The 26304-nt window shown below is 41.3% G+C and overlaps 1 protein-coding gene across 15 annotated transcripts in view; it reads right to left on the reverse strand.

The window, feature by feature from the left end:
- LOC137420580 (LIM domain-binding protein 2) overlaps positions 1 to 26304 on the reverse strand; it is a 599034-nt gene that overhangs the window by 70433 nt on the left and 502297 nt on the right. The window lies entirely within an intron of this gene.

A 26304-nucleotide genomic window follows, 5' to 3' on the forward strand; every position in this document is an offset into this window, starting at 1 on the left:
TCCGGAAGGTACGGTCGGACGGAGTATGTACAACTACCCTATAATCGAGTAGAACGTATCGTGCGAATCAGACTTGAATCCATTAAAAACATTTTTCCTTTTCAACATTTCACAACCTTTACTAAAATGGAGGTCAAGGGTCATGCAAGAAATAACTAGAACGGCACTCAGTAGCGAGCGTACCTCCACCTGGTTGGTCATATCACTCAATGGTGAAGAATCACCTTTAAAAATTCGATTAGCTGGATCAGGATCCACATCTTCACCAAAATCGAATCATTTTGTCCTCGTCACACACACAACCTGTCCAACAAGTTTTGTCCAAATCCATCCATAACTTTTTGAGATATCCTGCTATGTATCGTTTTGGCCCTTTCTCCCAATGACAAAGATTCACATAAAACATTCTAGTAGCCGAATCCATATTCAGATCTTCACCAAAATCTAATCATTTTGTCCTCATCACACACACAACCTGTCCAACAAGTTTTGTCCAAATCCGTTCATAACTTTTTGAGATATCCTGCTCGGCATCGTTTTGGCCCTTTCTCCCAATGACAAAGATTCACATAAAACATTCTAGTAGCCGAATCCACATCCAGATCTTCACCAAAATCTAGTCATTTTGTCCTCATCACACACACAACCTGTCCAACAAGTTTTGTCCAAATCCATCCATAACTTTTTGAGATATCCTGCTATGTATCGTTTTGGCCCTTTCTCCCAATGACAAAGATTCACATAAAACATTCTAGTAGCCGAATCCATATTCAGATCTTCACCAAAATCTAATCATTTTGTCCTCATCACACACATAACCTGTCCAACAAGTTTCGTCCAAATCCATCCATAACTTTTTGAGATATCCTGCTAGGCATCGTTTTTGGCCCTATCTCCAAACGGCGAAGATTCACTTAAAACATTCTAGTCGCCGAATCCGAATCCGGATCTTCACCAAAATCGAAACATTTTGTCCTTGTCACACACATAACCTGTCCAATAAGTTTTGTCCAAATCCATCCATAACTTTTTGAGATATCCTGCTAGGCATCGTTTTTGGCCCTATCTCCCAATGGCAAAGATTCACATAAAACATTCTAGTAGCCGAATCCGAATCCGGATCTTCACCAAAATCTAATCATTTTGTCCTTGTCACACACATAACCTGTCCAATAAGTTTTGTCCAAATCCATCCATAACTTTTTGAGATATTCTGCTAGGCATCGTTTTTGGCCCTATCTCCAAATGACAAAGATTCACATAAAACATTCTAGAAGCCGAATCCGAATCCTCACCAAAATCTAATCATTTTGTCCTTGTCACACACACAACCTGTCCAACAAGTTTCATCCAAATCCATCCATAACTTTTTGAGATATCCTGATATGTATCGTTTTGGCCCTTTCTCCCAACGACAAAGATTCACATAAAACATTCTAATAGCCGAATCCATATTCAGATCTTCACCAAAATCGAATCATTTTGTCCTTGTCACACACATAACCTGTCCAACAAGTTTCGTCCAAATCCATCCATAACTTTTTGAGATATCCTGCTAGGCATCGTTTTTGGCCCTATCTCCAAACGGCGAAGATTCACTTAAAACATTCCAGTAGCCGAATCCGAATCCGGATCTTCACCAAAATCGAAACATTTTGTCCTTGTCACACACATAACCTGTCCAATAAGTTTTGTCCAAATCCATCCATAACTTTTTGAGATATCCTGCTAGGCATCGTTTTTGGCCCTATCTCCCAATGGCAAAGATTCACATAAAACATTCTAGTAGCCGAATCCGAATCCGGATCTTCACCAAAATCTAATCATTTTGTCCTTGTCACACACATAACCTGTCCAATAAGTTTTGTCCAAATCCATCCATAACTTTTTGAGATATTCTGCTAGGCATCGTTTTTGGCCCTATCTCCCAATGACAAAGATTCACATAAAACATTCTAGTAGCCGAATCCGAATCCTCACCAAAATCTAATCATTTTGTCCTTGTCACACACACAACCTGTCCAACAAGTTTCGTCCAAATCCATCCATAACTTTTTGAGATATCCTGATATCTATCGTTTTGGCCCTTTCTCCCAACGACAAAGATTCACATAAAACATTCTAATAGCCGAATCCATATTCAGATCTTCACCAAAATCGAATCATTTTGTCCTTGTCACACACATAACCTGTCCAACAAGTCTTGTCCAAATCCATCCATAACTTTTTGAGATATTCTGCTCGGCATCGTTTTGGCCCTTTCTCCCAACGACAAAGATTCACATAAAACATTCTAATAGCCGAATCCATATTCAGATCTTCACCAAAATCGAATCATTTTGTCCTTGTCACACACATAACCTGTCCAACAAGTTTTGTCCAAATCCATCCATAACTTTTTGAGATATCCTGCTCGGCATCGTTTTGGCCCTATCTCCCAACGACAAAGATTCACATAAAACATTCTAATAGCCGAATCCATATTCAGATCTTCACCAAAATCGAATCATTTTGTCCTTGTCACACACACAACCTGTCCAACAAGTTTCGTCCAAATCCATCCATAACTTTTTGAGATATCCTGATATGTATCGTTTTGGCCCTTTCTCCCAACGACAAAGATTCACATAAAACATTCTAATAGCCGAATCCATATTCAGATCTTCACCAAAATCGAATCATTTTGTCCTTGTCACACACACAACCTGTCCAACAAGTTTCGTCCAAATCCATCCATAACCTTTTGAAATATTCTGCTATGTATCGTTTTGGCCCTTTCTCCCAATGACAAAGATTCACATAAAACATTCTCGTAGCCGAATCCGAATCCGGATCTTCACCAAAATCTAATCATTTTGTCATTGTCACATACACAACATGTCCAACAAGTTTTGTCCAAATCCGTTCATAACTTTTTGAGATATTCTGCTATGTATCGTTTTGGCCCTTTCTCCCAATGACAAAGATTCACATAAAACATTCTCGTAGCCGAATCCGAATCCGGATCTTCACCAAAATCTAATCATTTTGTCCTTGTCACACACACAACCTGTCCAACAAGTTTCGTCCAAATCCATCCATAACCTTTTGAAATATTCTGCTATGTATCGTTTTGGCCCTTTCTCCCAATGACAAAGATTCACATAAAACATTCTCGTAGCCGAATCCGAATCCGGATCTTCACCAAAATCTAATCATTTTGTCATTGTCACATACACAACATGTCCAACAAGTTTTGTCCAAATCCGTTCATAACTTTTTGAGATATCCTGCTAGGCATCGTTTTGGCCCTTTCTCCCAATGACAAAGATTCACATAAAACATTCTAGTAGCCGAATCCACATCCAGATCTTCACCAAAATCTAGTCATTTTGTCCTCATCACACACACAACCTGTCCAACAAGTTTCGTCCAAATCCATCCATAACTTTTTGAGATATCCTGATATGTATCGTTTTGGCCCTTTCTCCCAACGACAAAGATTCACATAAAACATTCTAATAGCCGAATCCATATTCAGATCTTCACCAAAATCGAATCATTTTGTCCTTGTCACACACATAACCTGTCCAACAAGTTTCGTCCAAATCCATCCATAACTTTTTGAGATATCCTGCTAGGCATCGTTTTTGGCCCTATCTCCAAACGGCGAAGATTCACTTAAAACATTCTAGTAGCCGAATCCGAATCCGGATCTTCACCAAAATCGAAACATTTTGTCCTTGTCACACACATAACCTGTCCAATAAGTTTTGTCCAAATCCATCCATAACTTTTTGAGATATCCTGCTAGGCATCGTTTTTGGCCCTATCTCCCAATGGCAAAGATTCACATAAAACATTCTAGTAGCCGAATCCGAATCCGGATCTTCACCAAAATCTAATCATTTTGTCCTTGTCACACACACAACCTGTCCAACAAGTTTCGTCCAAATCCATCCATAACTTTTTGAGATATCCTGATATGTATCGTTTTGGCCCTTTCTCCCAACGACAAAGATTCACATAAAACATTCTAATAGCCGAATCCATATTCAGATCTTCACCAAAATCGAATCATTTTGTCCTTGTCACACACATAACCTGTCCAACAAGTCTTGTCCAAATCCATCCATAACTTTTTGAGATATTCTGCTCGGCATCGTTTTGGCCCTTTCTCCCAACGACAAAGATTCACATAAAACATTCTAATAGCCGAATCCATATTCAGATCTTCACCAAAATCGAATCATTTTGTCCTTGTCACACACATAACCTGTCCAACAAGTTTTGTCCAAATCCATCCATAACTTTTTGAGATATCCTGCTCGGCATCATTTTGGCCCTTTCTCCCAACGACAAAGATTCACATAAAACATTCTAATAGCCGAATCCATATTCAGATCTTCACCAAAATCGAATCATTTTGTCCTTGTCACACACATAACCTGTCCAACAAGTCTTGTCCAAATCCATCCATAACTTTTTGAGATATTCTGCTCGGCATCGTTTTGGCCCTTTCTCCCAATGACAAAGATTCACATAAAACATTCTAATAGCCGAATCCATATTCAGATCTTCACCAAAATCGAATCATTTTGTCCTTGTCACACACATAACCTGTCCAACAAGTTTTGTCCAAATCCATTCATAACTTTTTGAGATATCCTGCTCGGCATCGTTTTGGCCCTTTCTCCCAACGACAAAGATTCACATAAAACATTCTCATAGCCGAATCCATATTCAGATCTTCACCAAAATCGAATCATTTTGTCCAAATCCATCAATAACTTTTTGAGATATTCTGCTGTGTATCGTTTTGGCCCTTTCTCCCAATGGCGAAGATTCACATAAAACATTCTAGTAGCCGAATCTGAATCCGGATCTTCACGAAAATCTAATCATTTTGTCCTTGTCACATACACAACCTGTCCAACAAGTTTTGTCCAAATCCATCCATAACTTTTTGAGATATCCTGCTAGGCATCGTTTTTGGCCCTATCTCCCAATGACAAAGATTCACATAAAACATTCTAGTAGCCGAATCCGAATCCGGATCTTCACCAAAATCTAATCATTTTGTCCTTGTCACACACATAACCTGTCCAATAAGTTTTGTCCAAATCCATCCATAACTTTTTGAGATATTCTGCTAGGCATCGTTTTTGGCCCTATCTCCCAATGACAAAGATTCACATAAAACATTCTCATAGCCGAATCCATATTCAGATCTTCACCAAAATCGAATCATTTTGTCCAAATCCATCAATAACTTTTTGAGATATTCTGCTGTGTATCGTTTTGGCCCTTTCTCCCAATGACAAAGATTCACATAAAACATTCTAGTAGCCGAATCCGAATCCTCACCAAAATCTAATCATTTTGTCCTTGTCACACACACAACCTGTCCAACAAGTTTCGTCCAAATCCATCCATAACTTTTTGAGATATCCTGCTAGGCATCGTTTTTGGCCCTATCTCCCAATGACAAAGATTCACATAAAACATTCTAGTAGCCGAATCCGAATCCTCACCAAAATCTAATCATTTTGTCCTTGTCACACACACAACCTGTCCAACAAGTTTCGTCCAAATCCATCCATAACTTTTTGAGATATCCTGCTATGTATCGTTTTGGCCCTTTCTCCCAACGACAAAGATTCACATAAAACATTCTAATAGCCGAATCCATATTCAGATCTTCACCAAAATCGAATCATTTTGTCCAAATCCATCAATAACTTTTTGAGATATTCTGCTGTGTATCGTTTTGGCCCTTTCTCCCAAAGGCAAAGATTCACATAAAACATTCTAGTAGCCGAATCTGAATCCGGATCTTCACGAAAATCTAATCATTTTGTCCTTGTCACATACACAACCTGTCCAACAAGTTTTGTCCAAATCCATCCATAACTTTTTGAGATATTCTGCTCGGCATCGTTTTGGCCCTTTCTCCCAACGACAAAGATTCACATAAAACATTTTAATAGCCGAATCCATATTCAGATCCTCACCAAAATCTAATCATTTTGTCCTTGTCACACACATAACCTGTCCAACAGGTTTTGTCCAAATCCATCCATAACTTTTTGAGATATCCTGCTCGGCATCGTTTTGGCCCTTTCTCCCAACGACAAAGATTCACATAAAACATTCTAATAGCCGAATCCATATTCAGATCTTCACCAAAATCGAATCATTTTGTCCTTGTCACACACATAACCTGTCCAACAAGTCTTGTCCAAATCCATCCATAACTTTTTGAGATATTCTGCTCGGCATCGTTTTGGCCCTTTCTCCCAACGACAAAGATTCACATAAAACATTCTAATAGCCGAATCCATATTCAGATCTTCACCAAAATCGAATCATTTTGTCCAAATCCATCAATAACTTTTTGAGATATTCTGCTGTGTATCGTTTTGGCCCTTTCTCCCAAAGGCAAAGATTCACATAAAACATTCTAGTAGCCGAATCTGAATCCGGATCTTCACGAAAATCTAATCATTTTGTCCTTGTCACATACACAACCTGTCCAACAGGTTTTGTCCAAATCCATCCATAACTTTTTGAGATATCCTGCTCGGCATCGTTTTGGCCCTTTCTCCCAATGACAAAGATTCACATAAAACATTTTAGTAGCCGAATCCGAATCCGGATCTTCACCAAAATCGAATCATTTCGTCCGTATCACATTCGCTACATCTCCGCCAAATTTCGTCCGAATCCGTCCACAACTTTTTGTGATGTCTTATTCACAAACAAACAAACAAACAAACAAACAGGGGTGAAAACATAACCCCCCTCCACCTTTGGTGGCGGAGGTAAAAATGAGCAAAAGGGTGTGACAACAGCGAATGGAAGCGCCGGGTGGTAGGGGTACCCAAGCCATGAGTTTACCACCGAGAGCACGTGTCGTGTTCCACCGAGAGCACGTGTCGTGTTCCACCGAGAGCACGTGTCACACGCAAATTGGGAAGCGCCTGATACTTGGCACGAACTCCGGTGTGTTGACAGCAATAATGTGCAGACTGTCGGTACAACGACAGCCTCACCAACGCAAACACAGGCTGTCCGTATTGAACGTGTGCGCGTACACAGACCAGGCCCGGCAGACCGCGGCACAAGGTAAAGGGGCCGACGGTGTTAAACAAGCAATTTTCTACCCACGAGCAAAACTTAGCGCATTTTTCTTCGGCCTTGACAATGCGCCGGTAAATATGGGTGTTATCGAGGAACCCGAGGCCTGGGAGCACAGGGGTGAGCAGGTGGTAGTGTCGTGTGAACAGACTAAAATTTGTGAGGTTTACACCTCTCAAGATATCAGGTGTTTACATCAAGTGCATACGATGGGGGAGCGCTCCGTTTTACCTGCGCCTCGCAGGTGACGCACGGCGGTGGGAGCATCCAAATGCAAAGCAGAGCCGGTCCTGTCATTGCAGCTACCTTCGAACCGAAGCCATTTGTTTCGTTTTAACATAATCTGAACATCGCTCCATCACATCTAAAACATGGCTGGAAGAGCGCAAGGGACACTCAACTCGACACATCCAACGGGTGCAAATGATTCATCAAATGAAGCGCAAAACAAACGAGCCATTAATTTTAGGAAAACCTTTGGCTCATGGAGGAACGAAACGCTGGAGGATGGAGGGTGGACCAATTCACAAGGACAGAAGGACCGTTGCAGATGGACATTCAGCAAAAATACAGACATCACCTGCAGGAAAAGGCTTGGAATGGCAGCTGGTTAGTGGGAATGAAGCAAGATTTACAATGGAAGTGGGAGGTGACGTGAAGGGACCATGGTGGTGAGCTGCAACCTTGAAGCAGTGGAGGGAGGAACATGATTGGACAAATACAGAGGCGATTACACGGGTGGAATGGGTGGGGGAAAGAGTGACAAAGGAATGCAGGTGAGATCAAGGTTTGTGGAGGTCTGGCAGGATAACCTGGAGGTATGCACACACTCCGCTCTGAGCTTCCGAACCTGGGTTTGAATCCCGACCCAGATATAAACCGTCACCCGAGTGTTTCCAAAGGGCGGCGCATACATCAGACGGACATGAAGCAACGTGTCCCGTCCGCCAATGGGCATTAAAGACCCTACAGCGACCTTCACGAAGAGAAGGTGAACCATCGCTGGTGGCATCACCAAATTACAAATTTCTGCTCGAACCAACAGGGGGCACTGCATCAGCGGCTCAGCTGAACCCCCAGCAAACGATGCCACCCACCACCATGTGCTGCACACAAAAGTAGAGGTTTGTGATCCTTGTACTAAAGAATGGTGGACAAGGACAAAGTATCTGGATAAGTTCATCAACTTACAAGGAAAACTTGAAATATGCAGAAACACCACACAAATAGGACATGATGCAACACGTGCACTTGTCATCATCACCAGCAACACCGAAACATTGCCACAGCAGATGAAACTGCCCCACTGGCAACGCATTACCTTTGTACCCCTGGTCACCTCACTCGTCCATAGAAAAACAAATCTCTCACTCCTTTTATATCGGCCTCTGCCATGAGGTACGACTTGCTGATGTGCAGCTGGCGAGATGCTTGTTCTTGTGTTTTCAAGGTAGGTATACAGGATTCTTACACAGGATAAATATTCCTTGGAGTGTGCTGTGAGAGTGGAATTGTCGAAAAGAGTGTTTCAGGTTTGTCTCGGCGAGTTTTGTGTTGTCTGAGGGCATCACCAATGAAGGAATTCTGAAGATCTCCCTCTCTCCATCAGAATTGGCTCAAGCACAATCAAACTCAATATTTGTTCATGGAAGAGACGAAGACAATGGGGGCAATGGGTCAACAGACAAAACGGGGGTAAAGGGACAACAACAAACAGATGCCCCAGACAAGTGTGTGACTTATAGGTCGCAAGGACGGAATCTTCGGAATCGACATCCGTCCGCCATCCCACAAGGCCCCTCTTCAAATGTTGTTTTTCCCCATTATTACCTCCGCTACCAAAGGTGGATGGAGGTTATGTTTTCACACCTGTCTGTCTGTCTGTCTGTTTCTTTGAAAACAGAAAATCTCAAAACGTTATGGATGGATTCAGACAAAACTTGGTGGACAGGTTGGGTGTGTGACAAGGACGAATCCATTTGATTTTGGTGAAGATCCGAATCCAGATCTGGATCCTATAATTTTTTAATATGTAAGTGATTCTTTGTAAGTGTAAGTTTAATATGTAAGTGATTCTTTGTAAGTGAAAGTTTAATATGTAAGTGATTCTTTGTAAGTGTAAGTTTAATATGTAAGTGATTCTTTGTAAGTGTAAGTTTAATATGTAAGTGATTCTTTGTAAGTGTAAGTTTAATATGTAAGTGATTCTTTGTAAGTGTAAGTTAAATATGTAAGTGATTCTTTGTAAGTGTAAGTTTAATATGTAAGTGATTCTTTGTAAGTGTAAGTTTAATATGTAAGTGATTCTTTGTTCGTATAAGTTTAATATGTAAGTGATTCTTTGTAAGTGTAAGTTTAATATGCAAGTGATTCTTTGTTAGTATAAGTTTAATATGTAAGTGATTCTTTGTAAGTGTAAGTTTAATATGTAAGTGATTCTTTGTAAGTGTAAGTTTAATATGGAAGTGATTCTTTTAAATGTAAGTTTAATATGTAAGTGATTCTTTGTAAGTATAAGTTTAATATGTAAGTGATTATTTGTAAGTATAAGTTTAATATGTAAGTGATTCTTTGTAAGTATAAGCTTAATATGTAAGTGATTCTTTGTAAGTGTAAGTTTAATATGTAAGTGATTCTTTGTTAGTATAAGTTTAATATGTAAGTGATTCTTGTAAGTATAAGCTTAATATGTAAGTGATTCTTTGTAAGTGTAAGTTTAATATGTAAGTGATTCTTTGTAAGTGTAAGTTTAATATGTAAGTGATTCTTTGTTAGTATAAGTTTAATATGTAAGTGATTCTTTGTAGTGTAAGTTTAATATGTAAGTGATTCTTTGTTAGTATAAGTTTAATATGTAAGTGATTCTTTGTAAGTGTAAGTTTAATATGTAAGTGATTCTTTGTAAGTATAAGTTTAATATGTAAGTGATTCTTCATAAGTGTAAGTTTAATATGTAAGTGATTCTTTGTAAGTGTAAGTTTAATATGTAAGTGATTCTTTGTAAGTATAAGTTTAATATGTAAGTGATTCTTCATAAGTGTAAGTTTAATATGGAAGTGATTCTTTGTAAGTGTAAGTTTAATATGTAAGTGATTCTTTGTAAGTATAAGTTTAATATGTAAGTGATTCTTCATAAGTGTAAGTTTAATATGTAAGTGATTCTTTGTAAGTGTAAGTTTAATATGTAAGTGATTCTTTGTAAGTATAAGTTTAATATGTAAGTGATTCTTCATAAGTGTAAGTTTAATATGGAAGTGATTCTTTGTAAGTGTAAGTTTAATATGTAAGTGATTCTTTGTAAGTGTAAGTTTAATATGTAAGTGATTCTTTGTAAGTGTAAGTTTAATATGTAAGTGATTCTTTGTCAGTGTAAGTTTAATATGCAAGTGATTCTTTGTAAGTATAAGTTTAATATGTAAGTGATTCTTTGTAAGTATAAGTTTAATATGTAAGTGATTTTTTGTAAGTGTAAGTTTAATATGTAAGTGATTCTTCGTAAGTGTAAGTTTAATATGTAAGTGATTCTTTGTAAGTATAAGTTTAATATGTAAGTGATTCTTCGTAAGTGTAAGTTTAATATGTAAGTGATTCTTTGTAAGTGTAAGTTTAATATGTAAGTGATTCTTCGTAAGTGTAAGTTTAATAATGTAAGTGATTCATCACCATTGAGTGATTGGGCCAAAACGATATACAACATGATGTTCAAAAGGTCATGGACGTGTTATGACAAAACTTGGTGGATGAGTTGGGTAGTTCACAAGAACAAGTCGATTCGATTTTGGTTCAGGTCCGAACCCAGATCCGGCCTATCAGTGGGATACAAAACATAAACTGTTCACCAGGTGGAGGTGTGCTCTCTACCGAGTGCCGTTATAGTTAGAAGCTTGAAATGCATGATAATCTCACACGCATGGAGGAGTGATTTTGCTGGTTTGCAAAGACCTGGAGAGAGTTTCTGGTGAGAGTTCGATATATTAAAGGGTAAGGGGAAAACTGACCCATGTAAAACATGTGATTTTTCTCAGTCCAAAAAGGGCATAGGCCGAACCCTGAACTTGAATGGCACTCTCCGACGCCGCGACGTTGGGATATATGCCTCCACCCACATTATTACATCATTATACACACTTGTACCAAGTTTGATTTAAATCCCTTCAGCTGTTCTAAAGTTATCACATTTTTAGCTAACATGAACTCTGACCTTTGACCTCTTGATGCAATAATCCAATCAGTTAATCTTTGCATCATTTATACTTATACCAAGTTTGTTAAATTCCCATCGCTACCCGGTGTGTACCCTGGTTAGAATAGGTACACTGTATCCCTGCGTGTCGTAAGAGGCGACTTAAAGGGTTGGCGGCAGGAAGGGCATCCGGCCATAAAAAACATTGCCTCAAAAAGAGAACCATGACAATTACAACTACGTATGGGCAGGGTACAGCCCGAAGTACCCCGTGGGGGACCCCACTCCCTCTCGTCAAAACTCAAGGTGGGGAACCCGATCGAAGCAAGAGTGGAAAACACTCCATTTATGATGACGAAACGTCTGATGCCCGACGTGGAGATCGGTTTCTGAGGTTTGGGACATGGAATGTAGGGACAATGACAGGGAGATCAGGAGAAGTGGTGGACATATGTTGTGTGCAGGAGACGAGATGGAAGGGAAGTGGTGTGAGAATGGTGAAGGGTAGGCAGGGACAGAAATACAAGTTTGTGTGGCAAGGGTGCCTGGAGGGCGTGAATGGTGTTGGTGTCCTGTTTTCTGAGGAGTTTTTAGACAGTGTGGTGAGTGTGACGAGAGTGAGTGAAAGGTTGATGATGGTGAAAATGATGATTGGAAAGCTCTTGGTGAACGTCATCTCGGGATATGCTCCGCAGGTTGGTCGGAGCGATGAAGCGACGGACAAGTTCTGGTGTGCGATAGAGAAGCTGATGGAAAACGTGAAAGATGAGGAAGTAGTTGTGGTAGGAGGAGACCTAAATGGACATGTGGGAAGGAGTATGGACGGTTTTGAGGGAGTTCATGGGGGTTACGGATATGGTGTGAGAAATGGAGAAGGTGAAAGGATTTTGGAGTTTGCTGATGCAGCTGATTTGTTCATTTGTAATACTCAGTTCCAGAAAGAGGATAATAAGCTTGTTACATACACGTCAGGTGGGTCGACGACAACAGTTGACTACCTGCTGGTGCGTAGGCGAGATAGGGGGCACCTCCGGGACACAAATGTGATCCCGGGGGAGGAGGCTGTTTCACAGCACCACTTGGTTGTCTGCGACATAAGGGTGAAAGGTGCGAGGAGAGCTCGGCGGGTGAAGTACCAACCGAGAATGAAGGTGTGGAGGTTGAAAGAGGTGATAGTAGGGGAGACATTAAAAGAGAGGCTGAGTAGGGTAGAGGATGATGTGGTTGAGCTTGAACGTGGTTGGATGTCAATGAAAGATAGTCTGGTGGGAGCCGTTGGTGAGGTATGTGGATGGACAAAAGGACCACCGAGGCACTCGGAAACATGGTGGTGGGATGATGAAGTTGGAAAGAAGATTGACGAGAAGAGGAAGAAGTTCAAGGAGTGCCAGAAGTTGAAGGGTATGGGGGCAGAAAAGGCAGAGCATGAAAGTTATAAGGCAGCCAAGAAGGGTGCAAAGAAAGAGGTAGGAAAGGCGCAGGAGGCATGTAGGAAAATGTTCGGAGAACGCTTGGATTCGGAAGAGGGTCAGAGAGCGGTATACAGGATTGCAAAGCAGATAGCGAAAGAGAGGTGCGATGTGATGGGGGTGAGTTGCTTGAAGGATGTAGTGGGACAAATCGTTGTGGACCCAGATGGAATTAAAGGAAGATGGAAGAGATATATGGAAATACTGTTGAATGCAGAGAATGAATGGGATGGCAACATCGAGAGCAACCCAGTTTTAGGACCGGCAGAGAAGATAACCGAGAAGGAAGTTGAGGAAGCGATAAAAGCAATGAAGAGTAGAAAAGCGGGAGGGCCGACGGGAGTTGTGGGAGATATGTTGAAGGCAGCAGGAAGTTGGGGTGTGAAGAGAATGACAGAGATCTGCAATCTAGTGGTGAAAGAAGGCCGCATTCCAGTGGATTGGGAACTGAGTACCCTTGCCCCTCTATACAAGGGGAAAGGTGGCCCTCTGGACTGTGGCTCGTATCGAGCGATAAAGTTATTGGAGCATGGAATGAAGGTATTGGAAAGGGTGTTGGAGAGGAGGATAAGGAGAAAGTGAAGATTGACGAAATGCAGTTTGGATTTATGCCAGGAAGAGGAACAACAGACGTGCTTTTTATTGTGAGGCAGTTGCAGGAGAAGTACATGGAGAAGAGGAAGAAGTTGTTTCTTGGGTTTGTTGATCTGGAGAAAGCATTCGATAGGGTTCCACGTGAAGTAGTGACATGGGCATTGAGGAAGTTAGGAGTGGAGGAATGGTTGATCAGAGTAGTGATGGCAATGTACAAAAGAGCACGCACAGCTGTAAGGACGAAGGACGGGAACAGTGGTGAGTTTGAGGTGAAGGTGGGAGTGCATCAGGGGTCGGTACTAAGTCCACTACTATTTGTAGCTGTGATGGAGGTGCTGGCTCAGAACATAAAGGAGGGTTTACCATGGGAGTTGTTGTATGCAGATGATCTGGTGTTGATTGCAGAAAGTATGGATGGACTGAAGGAGAAGATGAACAAGTGGAAGGAATGTATGGAGACAAAAGGTCTTTTTTTTTTCTTTTTTTTTGTCTACAACATCGAGGCTCGTGGAAGAGCTAACATCAATCACACAAAAAACATAAACAAACGGACAGACAAAACATGCAAAAAAGGGAACGGGAAACAAGATAGGAGAGAGAGAGGGAAGCACACAAGTACAACAGATAACAGGGACAACAGAAGATCTGTGGGAGGGAGAGGACTTGGGGGGGAGGAGGCATGGGAAGGTGGGGGGAGGTGGGAAAGTATAAAACACATGGACACTGCTGGAACTTCCAGGAAAGAAAAAAGTGGGTATTTCAAAGAAAAAGTGGATTTGGGGTGAATTAACGGGGGTGGAAGAGATCAAGATTTTGGATGGGGGAAGATAAGAGATGGTGAGTGATGAACAGCTGTTTCAAAGGCCTGGAGGGAGGAGTGGGATTGAAGAGAGAGGGAGTTTGTTCCAGAGGCTTGAGTAAAGAGGAATGAACGTGAGCAGAGAGACTTGATTTTGGCAATTTCACCAGAAGAGGGTCACTGGCAGATCCTGTGCGACCTTCGAGCAGCTGAGCACCTTTGCTGGGCTCCATGGGTGGAGATTTACACGGTTCCTGCTTCACATGATCATTGCTCAAATAATCCTTGGATGTCTGAAGAAGGTTGTTTTGAAAAGTTTCTGACTTCACTACTTGAGCAGCACCTTTCTCTTGAGACGTTGAATAATCTTCAAAGTCCGATTCAACCTTCACTTTCACAATCAAATCTTCGAGCAGCTGAGCACCTTTGCTTGGCTCCATGGGTGGAGAATCACACGGTTCCTGCTTCACATGGACATTGCTCAAATAATCCTTGGATGTCTGAAGAAGGTTGTTTTGAAAAGTTTCTGACTTCACCACTTCAGCTTCACCCCCAGAATGCGCCGTCGCCATCTTGAATGTGCTGTCGAACTGATTTTTCAATCAGTTCAGTCTGAAGGTGAATATCGGAAAAACTAAGGTGATGGCAAGTGGTAAAGCATGTGGTGAGGTGGAAAGAACTGGGAAGTGGCCGTGTGCTGTGTGCAGGAAGGGTGTCGGAGTGAACTCCATTCAATGTACAATGTGCGCTGAGTGGGTTCATCAAAAATGTAGTGGTTTGAGAGGGTCATTAACCAGTGTGGCAGCTACATTCAAGTGTAAGGTGTGCACAGAGGGAGCTGTAGATGGAGGAAATGTTGAGCTCGATCTTGGAGACGGCGTGAAGCTGGAAGGTGTGAAAACATTTTGTTACCTCGGAGACATGCTGAATGGAGAAGGTGGATCAGACTCGGCAACGGTTGCTCGAGTGAGATGTGCATGGAAGAGGTTTCGGGAACTGAGTGGCATGCTGACGAGGAGGGGAGTGTCGTTGAAGCTGAAGGGAAAGGTGTATTCTGCATGTGTGAGAAGTGTTATGATTTATGGGAGCGAGACATGGGTAACGAACGTAGAGCAGCAACGAAGGCTGGAAAGGGTGGAAATGTGAATGGTTCGGTGGATGTGTGGAGTATCGTTAAGAGAGAGGAAGACAAATGATGAATTGCGAAAGATGATGGAAATAGAGCCTGTGATTGATGCTGTGAAGAGGAACAGGTTGAGATGGTTTGGTCATGTGTTGAGGAAGGATGAAAGTGACTGGTTGAGAAGAGTGATGGAAATGAATGTGGAAGGAAGTAGAGGACGGGGAAGACCGAGAAAGACTTGGCTAAAGATGGTCGAAGAAGAAATGCGGGCAAGGGGGTTATAACAAGGGGAGATGCAGAAAATAGGGCAAAATGGAGAAGATTGTCATGGGGACCGCAAGGCTAACCCCCGCTCTTGCAGGGAAAATGGCCTTAAAATGCCTGTTGTTGTTGTTGTTGTTAAATTCCCATCGCTAGTTCACAAGTTGACTTGGTAACATTTTATTATTTAACATGACCTCTGACCTCCTGACCCTAAAATCAAACCAGTTCATCTTTACTTCATTATACATACCTGCAATAAGTTTGACTTGGATCCATTCAGCTATTCTCAAGTATCACATTTTTACCTGACATGACCTCTGACCTTTGACCCCTTGACCCCAAAATCAAATCAGTCCATCTTTACCTTATTTCTTATACTTGCAACAAGTTTGACTTAGATCCATTCAGCTGTTCTCAAGTATCACATTTTTACCTGACTTGACCTCTGACCTTTGACCCCATCACCCCAAAATCCAATCTATTCATCTTTACATTATTTCTTATACTTGCAACAAGTTTGACTTCGATCCCTTCAGCCGTTCTCAAGTTGGCCCGGTAACGGAAACCTATCATGGATAAACAGACGGACAACAGGCCGAAAACATAATGTGTCTGGCAACTTCATCAGCCAAGGCGTAAAAATTGGCGAAATGCCCCGGAACTCAAAATTGTTCTGCAACTTATCATAATGACGTCATGTACCAAGTTTTAGTTGAATATATTACAGTGTATGGGGAAAAAGTCTGGAAAATCACAGGTGGGACGGACAGACAAACAGAAAGAGAGGGCAAACCTATACAGTATAGTCCTTCGTTGGGGGTGTTTCCTTCGAAGGAACTTCAATGCAGGAGGCAATTCGGCCCATCAGAGTCTGCGCTAGGATTGCCAACCTATGGCTGCTTATCGATGCTTTATCCTTTATGCTGAACGTCAAAGCAAGGAAGCAGCGAGGACGTACCATTTTTGAAGTATTTGGTATGACTCGGACAGGGTTTGAATCGTGGACCTCCTAGACTCAGAGGTGATGCTCACCAAGTCGCAGCCCATCCGCACTTCTCTCGTTTAGAGCTTCATAACGCAAGTGTTGCCCAGGTTCCTCCAAGACCTTCGTGCCGCAATTTCACAGCAACGTAAATGCCCGGTTGCCTTTCAACCTCTACGCGTCACTCACGTTGTGTCTACCCACGGTTGTCATTTGAGTTGCTTCACAAAGCCCACTTCCAAGCACCCCATTTGAATCCAGATATATATCCAGATAATGTTCTCCCCTCTGGGCCGGTGCTCCTGCCTCGCACCTAACTCGGCTTCACACTGTTGAAACCAAAGCGTTCAGAATCATTGGAGTCTCCTGCGATGAAGCTGATTCTGAGGGCCTTTCACTCACTCACCGCAGGCAGGTTGGTGGTCTTTCCGTCTTCTACAGACTCCTCTCCGGCCTTGCTCCCCCAGCTCTCTCTGTGCTCTGACCCCCAAATATTCCTACAGGTCGCACAAGATCTGCCTGCAACCCTCTTCTAGTGAAATTGCCAAAATCAAGACTCTCTGCTCACCTTCACTCTTCATTCCTCTTTTCTCCCAAAACTGGAACAAACTCCCTCACTCTATTCAATCCCATGCCTCCCTCCACTATTTTGAAATCCCACGCCTCCCTCCCTCCACCCAGATCCACTATTTTGATATTCCGACTTCTTTCCTGGAAGTCCTAGCAGTGTCCATGTGGTTTCCCCCACCCCCCCCCCCCTTCCCGTGCCTCCTCCCCCCAAGCCCTCTCCCTCCCACAGATCTCTCGATGTCCCTGCTCTCAAAGGTTGTACTTGTGTGCTTCCCTCCCTCTCTCCCCATATCGTCTCCCGCTCCCTTTATTATATGTTTTGTGTGTCCATTTTTGTTTTTTTTTGTGATTAATGTTAGCTCTTTCACGAGCCTCGATCTTGTATACAAAAAAAACAAAAAACAAGTCAGGAGACGACGATGGTTCATGAGCGAGCGGTATTCAATGACAATGCTCAATGAGCAATGTTATGAGGTTAGTTAGCTACACAATACCGAAAATTCGGTTCGATTCCGACAACTTTGAAAATTTGACCTTTGTGACCTTCAAAGGTCAAAGTTCAAAGATTCTGAAATTTGTTGGAAAAATTGTATTTCACGATGTATGTGATAATATAAGATCATGAAAGAATAATTTCCCTGAATATGGGACAATAAAGATTTATTATTATGTATGACATTTCACCCTATCAGGAAGCGAACAATGTAATAAAACCATCAAAAATCGACTTTTATAAATTTCGTGACCTTGTTGTGACCTTGACCTTGGGGCGAAAATGAAAAATCGAGCTCCGTAGGGCTAGACACATGACATTGGCCTAACCAAACCCCTGTCAGATTCCACCAAACCCTCAGAGAAGATAAGATGTAGCTTGAACTGGATTACCCCTAAAACGACATCTTTTTCGGGCGTGGCTCCGCCCACAATGGGCGCAATACGCCCACTCTCGGCGGGACACAACTAGATCATGATATCAACCTCCCATCCAAGTTTCATCAAGATCGGATGATTTCTTCGGGTAGTTATGCTGCGGAAAGACAGACAGACAGACAGACAGACACAAAGACAGACAGACACACACCCATGACGAATATATTGGTCACTCTGTTTGATAACTCGTGAACCAATAAGAGTTTGCACCTGGGAGTCCATTCAAACCCTGAAAAACAACTCTGAGGTGAGTGTGTATATCTCAAGGCTATCCTACCAGCCAATCATACCACTACCACATCCCCAACCACAACCATACCCCCAACCACTACCACACCTGCAACCACTACCACTTCCCCAACCACCACCACATCCCCAACCACCACCACATCTCCAACCACCACCACACCCCCAACCACAACCACATCCCCAACCACTACCACACCCGCAACCACTACCACATCCCCAACCACCACCACATCCCCAACCACCACCACATCCCCAACCACCACCACATCCCCAACCACCACCACATCCGCAACCACCACCACACCCCCAACCACCACCACAACCGCAACCACTACCACACCCCCAAACACTACCACACACCCAACCACCACCACACCCCCAGCTACGACCACACCCCCAACCACAACCACAACCACTACCACTACCACATCCCCAACCACATCCCCAACCACAACCATACCGCCAACCACTACCACACCTGCAACCACTACCACATCCCCAACCACCACCACATCCCCAACCACAACCCCAACCACTACCACACCTGCAACCACTACCACATCCCCAACCACCACCACATCCCCAACCACCACAACATCCCCAACCACCACAACATCCCCAACCACCACCACATCCGCAACCACCGCCACACCCGCAACCACCGCCACAACCGCAACCACTACCACACCCCCAAACACAACCATACACCCAAACACTACCACACACCCAACCACCACCACACCCACAAACACGACCACACCCCCAACCACGATCACAACCACTACCACATCCCCAACCACGACCACATCCCCAACCACGACCACATCCGCAACCACCACCACATCCCCAACCACTACCACACCCCCAACCACTACCACTACCACACCCCCAACCACTACCACACCCCCAACCACCACCACCACCACTACCACACCCCCAACCACTACCACTACCACACCCCCAACCACTACCACACCCCCAACCACTACCACACCCCCAACCACTACCACAGCCGCAACCACTAACACAGCCGCAACCACTACCACACCCCCAACCACTACCACATCCACAACCACTACCACACCCCCAACCACTACCACACCCCCAATCACTACCACACCACCAACCACTATCACACCCCCAACCACTACACCACCCCCACACCCCCAACCACTACCACACCCCCAACCACTACCACACCCCCAACCACTACCACACCCCCAACCACTACCACACCCCCAACCACTACCACACCCCCAACCACTACCACATTTGCAACCAGTACCACACCCCCAACCACGACCACACCGCCTCCACACCCCGTGTAAAAAACAAGTACTTGCTCCATCCTGGTGCGTCCTCGGATACTTGATGGTACCGGATATACGAGTAGATCATCAAAGGAGTAATAGATGCTCGCAGGTAAACACATATTTATTGATTACTATACACCATTTGCACAAACAACATGTTAAAAAAACCTCGCACCTGTCTTCATTGATATGAAATACTCTCGATGTCTGCTTTGGACTCGGGCCTGGGGCCTTCACTCTTCGCAACAACTGAGAGATTCCACAAAATGGGAATATCAACTTGTTTTTCACTTCTTATAGAACATTTAACATTGTGCGATATGGAAAACCACGTGGTAATCCGGAACAACGCATCACTTTGTCGTTGGGGCCAAATAAAGGTGTGTTGTAAGGAAAAACAAATGTGTGTTGTCAGGAAAAAACAATAATGTGTTGTAAGGAAAAACAATAATGTGTGATGTAAGGGAAAAAAACAATAAGGTGTGTTGTAAGGAAAAACAATAATGTGTTGTAAGGAAAAACAATAATGTGTGATGTAAGGGAAAAACAATAAGGTGTGTTGTAAGGAAAAACAATAATGTGTGATGTAAGGGAAAAACAATAAGGTGTGTTGTAAGGAAAAACAATAATGTGTGATGTAAGGAAAAACAAATGTGTGTTGTAAGGAAAAACAATGTGTGTTGTAAGGAAAAAACCAATAAGGTGTGTAGTAAGGAAAAACAATGTGTTGTAAGGAAAAACAATAATGTGTGATGTAAGGAAAAACAATAACGTGTGTTGTAAGGAAAAACAATAATGTGTGATGTAAGGAAAAAACAATAAGGTGTGTTGTAAGGAAAAACAATAATGTGTGATGCAAGGAAAAACAATAATGTGTGTTGTAAGGAAAAACAATAATGTGTGATGTAAGGAAAAATAACAATAATGTGTGTTGTAAGGAAAAATAATAATGTGTGATGTAAGGAAAAAACAATAATGTGTGTTGTAAGGAAAAAACAATAATGTGTGTTGTAAGGAAAAACAATAATGTGTGATGTAAGGAAAAACAATAATGTGTGATGTAAGGAAAAAACAATAATGTGTGATGTAAGGAAAAAACAATAATGTGTGTTGTAAGGAAAAACAATAATGTGTTATGTAAGGAAAAAACAATAATGTGTGTTGTAAGGAAAAACAATAATGTGTGATGTAAGGAAAAAACAATAAGGTGCGTTGTAAGGAAAAACAATAATGTGTGATGCAAGGAAAAACAATAATGTGTGTTGTAAGGAAAAACAATAATGTGTGATGTAAGGAAAAAAACAATAATGTGTGTTGTAAGGAAAAATAATAATGTGTGATGTAAGGAAAAAACAATAATGTGTGTTGTAAGGAAAAACAATAATGTGTGATGTAAGGAAAAACAATAATGTGTGATGTAAGGAAAAAACAATAATGTGTGATGTAAGGAAAAAACAATAATGTGTGTTGTAAGGAAAAACAATAATGTGTTATGTAAGGAAAAAACAATAATGTGTGATGTAAGGAAAAAACCAATAAGGTGTGTTGTAAGGAAAAAAACAATCCATTATTTCACACAATCTTCACCAGGTGATGGTGTTTGCAAAATTTGTGGTTTCTGTCACTTTGTGTTCCCAAGAGAAAGACAGAACAATTTGGGATAGCACCTCCTTGTTGACGTCATTGTGCAATCACCTGTGAATAACCTGTGCATTGGTTGGCGGGAAGGAGGGTACCGCACTTACCTTTGAGCCATCAAGTCGGGTTTCATTTCCGAATCCACTTTTACCGCACATTGTCCGATCGGTGCTTCGCAGGTAGGATTTTCATCACAAGGTGCACCGTCCCTCAGATGGACGTTAACCTGCAAGTCTGCTCCCATTAGTTTATGGACTTCAAATATCCCACGGTGTCTTTCCTGAAATGTAAGCAAATTATCACCATTACCCCGACCAGGATGAAACACTGGTGATCCTGATTTGACTATCCTGCCCCTTAGGTAAAACATTAGCTCTGGCTTCCGGTCCATGGGGAAAACAAAATCAGGGACAAAAGCTTTCCCCAGCTCACCGGACAAAAAGGTGTGCGCGGGGTGAGTGGGGATAATTGAAGCTGTTAGAGTTGGAGAAGTAGTAATAGTAGTAATAGTAGTAGTAATAGTAGTAATAGTAGTAGTAATAGTAGTAATAGTAGTAGTAGTAATAGCAGTAGTAGTAATAGAAGTAGTAATAGTAGTAGTAATAGTAATAGTAGTAGTAATAGCAGTAGTGGCAGTCTTAGTAGTCGTAGTCGTAATAGTAGTAGTAGCAGTAGTAGTAATAGTAGTAGTAGTAATAGCAGTAGTAGTAATAGCAGTAGTAGTAATAGTAGTAGTAATAGTAGTAATAGTAATAGTAGTAGTAATAGCAGTAGTGGTAGTCTTAGTAGGCGTAGTCGTAATAGTAATAATAGTAATAGTAGTAGTAATAGTAGTGATAGTAACAGTAGTAGTAGCAGTAGTAGTAATAGTAGTAATAATAGCAGTAGTAATAGTAGTAGTAGCAGTAGTAATAGTAGTAGTAATAGTAGTAGTAATAGTAGTAGTAATAGTAATAGCAGTAGTAGTAGCAGTAGTAGTAATAGTAGCAGTAGTAATAGTATTAGTAATAGTAGTAGTAATAGTAGTAGTAATCGTAGTAGTAATAGTAGTAGTAATAATAGTAGTAATAATAGTAGTAATAATAGTAGTAGTAATAGTAGTAGTAATAGTAGTAGTAATAGTAGTAGTAATAGTAGTAGTAATAGTAGTAGTAATAGTAGTAGTAATAGTAGTAGTAATAGTAGTAGTAGTAGTAATAGTAGTAGTAGTAATAGTAGTAGTAGTAATAGTAGTTGTAGTAATAGCAGTAGTAGTAGCAGTAGTAGTAGTAATAGTAGTAATAGTAATAGTAGTAGCAATAGCAGTAGTGGTAGTCTTAGTAGTCATAGTCATAATAGTAGTAATAGCAGTAGTAATAGCAGTAGTGGTAGTCTTAGTAGTCGTAATAGTAGTAGTCGTAGTAGTAGTAGCAGTAGTAGTAATAGTAGTAATAGCAGTAGTGGTAGTCTTAGTAGTCGTAATAGTAGTAATAGTAATAGTAGTAGCAATAGTAGTAATAGTAATAGTAGTAGTAATAGTAGTAGTAGTAATAGCAGTAGTAGTAATAGCAGTAGTAGTAATAGTAGTAGTAATAGTAGTAATAGTAATAGTAGTAGTAATAGCAGTAGTGGTAGTCTTAGTAGGCGTAGTCGTAATAGTAATAATAGTAATAGTAGTAGTAATAGTAGTGATAGTAACAGTAGTAGTAATAGTAGTAGTAGCAGTAGTAGTAATAGTAGTAATAATAGCAGTAGTAATAGTAGTAGTAGCAGTAGTAATAGTAGTAGTAATAGTAGTAGTAATAGTAGTAGTAATAGTAATAGCAGTAGTAGTAGCAGTAGTAGTAATAGTAGCAGTAGTAATAGTATTAGTAATAGTAGTAGTAATAGTAGTAGTAATCGTAGTAGTAATAGTAGTAGTAATAATAGTAGTAATAATAGTAGTAATAATAGTAGTAGTAATAGTAGTAGTAATAGTAGTAGTAATAGTAGTAGTAATAGTAGTAGTAATAGTAGTAGTAATAGTAGTAGTAGTAGTAATAGTAGTAGTAGTAATAGTAGTAGTAGTAATAGTAGTTGTAGTAATAGCAGTAGTAGTAGCAGTAGTAGTAGTAATAGTAGTAATAGTAATAGTAGTAGCAATAGCAGTAGTGGTAGTCTTAGTAGTCATAGTCATAATAGTAGTAATAGCAGTAGTAATAGTAGTAGTGGTAGTCTTAGTAGTCGTAATAGTAGTAGTCGTAGTAGTAGTAGCAGTAGTAGTAATAGTAGTAATAGCAGTAGTGGTAGTCTTAGTAGTCGTAATAGTAGTAATAGTAATAGTAGTAGCAATAGTAGTAATAGTAATAGTAGTAGTAATAGTAGTAGTAATAGTAGTAGTAGCAGTAGTAGTAATAGTAGTAGTAGCAGTAGTAGCAGTAGTAGTAATAGTAGTAGTAATAACAGTAGTAGTCATAGCAGTAGTAGTAGTAGTAATAGTAGTAATAGTAGTTGTAATAGTAGTAGCAGTAGTAGTAATAGTAGTAGTAATAGTAGTAGTAGTAGTAGTAATAGTAGTAGCAATAGCAGTAGTGGTAGTCTTAGTATTCGTAGTCGTAATAATAGTAATAGTAATAGTAGTAGTAGTAGTAGTAGTAGTAGTAGCAGTAGTAGTAATAGTAGTAGTAGTAATAGCAGTAGTAGTAGCAGTAGTAGTAATAGTAGTAGTAATAGTAGTAGTAATAGCAGTAGTGGTAGTCTTAGTAGTCGTAGTCGTAATAGTAGTAATAGTAATAGTAGTAGTAATAGTAGTAGCAATAGCAGTAGTGGTAGTCTTAGTAGTCGTAGTCGTAATAGTAGTAGTAATAGTAGTAGTAGCAGTAGTAGTAATAGTAGTAGTAGTAGTAATAGTAGTAATAGTAAAAGTAGTAGTAATAGTAGTAGTAATAGTAATAGTAGTAGTAGTAATAGTAACAGTAGTAGTAACAGTAGTAGTAATAGTAGTAGTAATAGTAGTAGTAATAGTAATAGTAGCAGTAGTAGTAATAGTAACAGTAGTAGTAATAGTAACAGTAGTAGTAATAGTAATAGTAGCAGTAATAGCAGTAGTAGTAGCAGTAATAGTAGTAGTAATAGTAGTAATAGTAATAGCAGTAGTAATAGCAGTAGTGGTAGTCTTAGTAGTCGTAGTAGTAATAGAAATTTCAGGTTCAGCGGATTTTGAATTACGGAGATAATTATAACGGAAAACGTCAAACACGGGTGCAGGAAAAGAATGAGGGAACAGAGCATCGAAATATTATTCACACAAAATGGTGAAATCATTACCGACCCCCTCCCGGCCTCCCATCCACACCTCCCCCTGCCCCCCCCCCCCCCCCCTTTCTAAGACTCCCTTTGCCCCCATCCGCAGACCCACATTTCTGCTTTAAACAAGTAATAAGTCAGTGATCCGAAATCAGGTGCTGCCAATCTTTAATAACAAAGGTGACTCGATATCTGATATGATCCCATCTTGAAATACAGGCCCACAAATACCAGGGCTTCGGCAGTAGTTGGACAGCACAAAGGGTCTTATTGAAAGAAGGTCAAAAGTACCGTTGACGGCCATTCCAGGAAGGTTGAAATTTGACCTTTGACCACAATGAAACAAAAATCCTCAATTGTTGTGATATTCCCAAAATGGAATGCCATGCCTTTTATAACGCAAGGTTAGTGAGTCTTTATCAAGCAATCAACAACTAAGGTAATCAAGCTTACAGGTAAGCACCTGGTCTGTCATTGCACAGCTCGTGTCGTGCAGCATTCAGGCCTTTAAACAGAGCACTACCTTCACTTGTTCAATCAACAGGTACAGCCCGACTGATACGATGTGAAACACACGAAGGAAAAGGGCACGTGACATCAAACACCTGCTTACCATAAATAAATAAATGAGCCATCAAGTTGGTGACAATTTGAGACGAAAGTCATGTTATTCGGCTTCAATTACTCCCATCTTCTTGTGGGATCAGCAGGGGAACGTTTTTGGCCCAAGTCTTTCATGAACCACCTGGTGAGACCTGACAGACTGAAGATGACTTGGTGAGGAAGTTTAACTTTGTTCGGAGTCTCGGCCAGGTATTCACCACCTCTTCACGGAAGACGATGTGGGATCTTTAACATCCCGGACTAATGCTAGCAGAGGGAAGTCGTGGCTTCACGTCCATCCGAGGGACAGAACGCTTTGTGATGGAACGTCCTGCTGCGATGTCCAGTCCGATGGGTTGGAGTGGAGTCTGGAATCGAACTCAGGCAGAGATAGCTCAGGGGCCTGTGCGCACCTAATCTTCCTAAAACGTAAAAATAACAAACAAAATAACGTGCACGAACAAAAAAACACACGTAAACGCATGCCAGCACGTGCGTACACACCCACATGCACACAAACACATACACACACACAAACAGACACACACACAGACAGACACACAGGCGCACAAACACACACACAAACACAGACACGCACACACACAAACACAAATACACACACACAAACACAAATACACACACGCACACACAAACACAAATACACACGCACAAACACAAATCCACACACACACAAACACAAACAAATACACACGTGCACGCGCGTGCACACACACACACACACACACACACACACACACACACACACACACACACACACACACACACACACACACACACACACACACACACACACACACACACACACACAACACACACACACACAAGCACAAATACACACACAAATACACACACGCACACACAAATACACACACACACACACACGCACACACACACGCACACACACACGCACACACACGCACACACACGCACACACACGCACACACACACACACACACACCAGTACTCAGAAATTTGAGGTGTCAGTACTCAGCGATTTTGGCTTAAACTCAACTCAAGACCAGAAAGGCACTCGATAGAGAGCACAAACCTCCGCCAGGCTGAACAGTTTCTATTTTGTATCCCACTGATAGGTCGGATCTGGACTCGGACCTGAAGCAAAATCGAATCGGCTTGTTCTTGTCGTCCAACCAACTCATCCACCAAGTTTCGTCCAAATTCGTCC

The sequence above is a fragment of the Myxine glutinosa genome, chromosome 2 (assembly GCF_964187855.1).
Source record: "Myxine glutinosa chromosome 2, kmMyxGlut1.1, whole genome shotgun sequence".
Lineage (NCBI taxonomy): Eukaryota > Metazoa > Chordata > Myxini > Myxiniformes > Myxinidae > Myxine > Myxine glutinosa.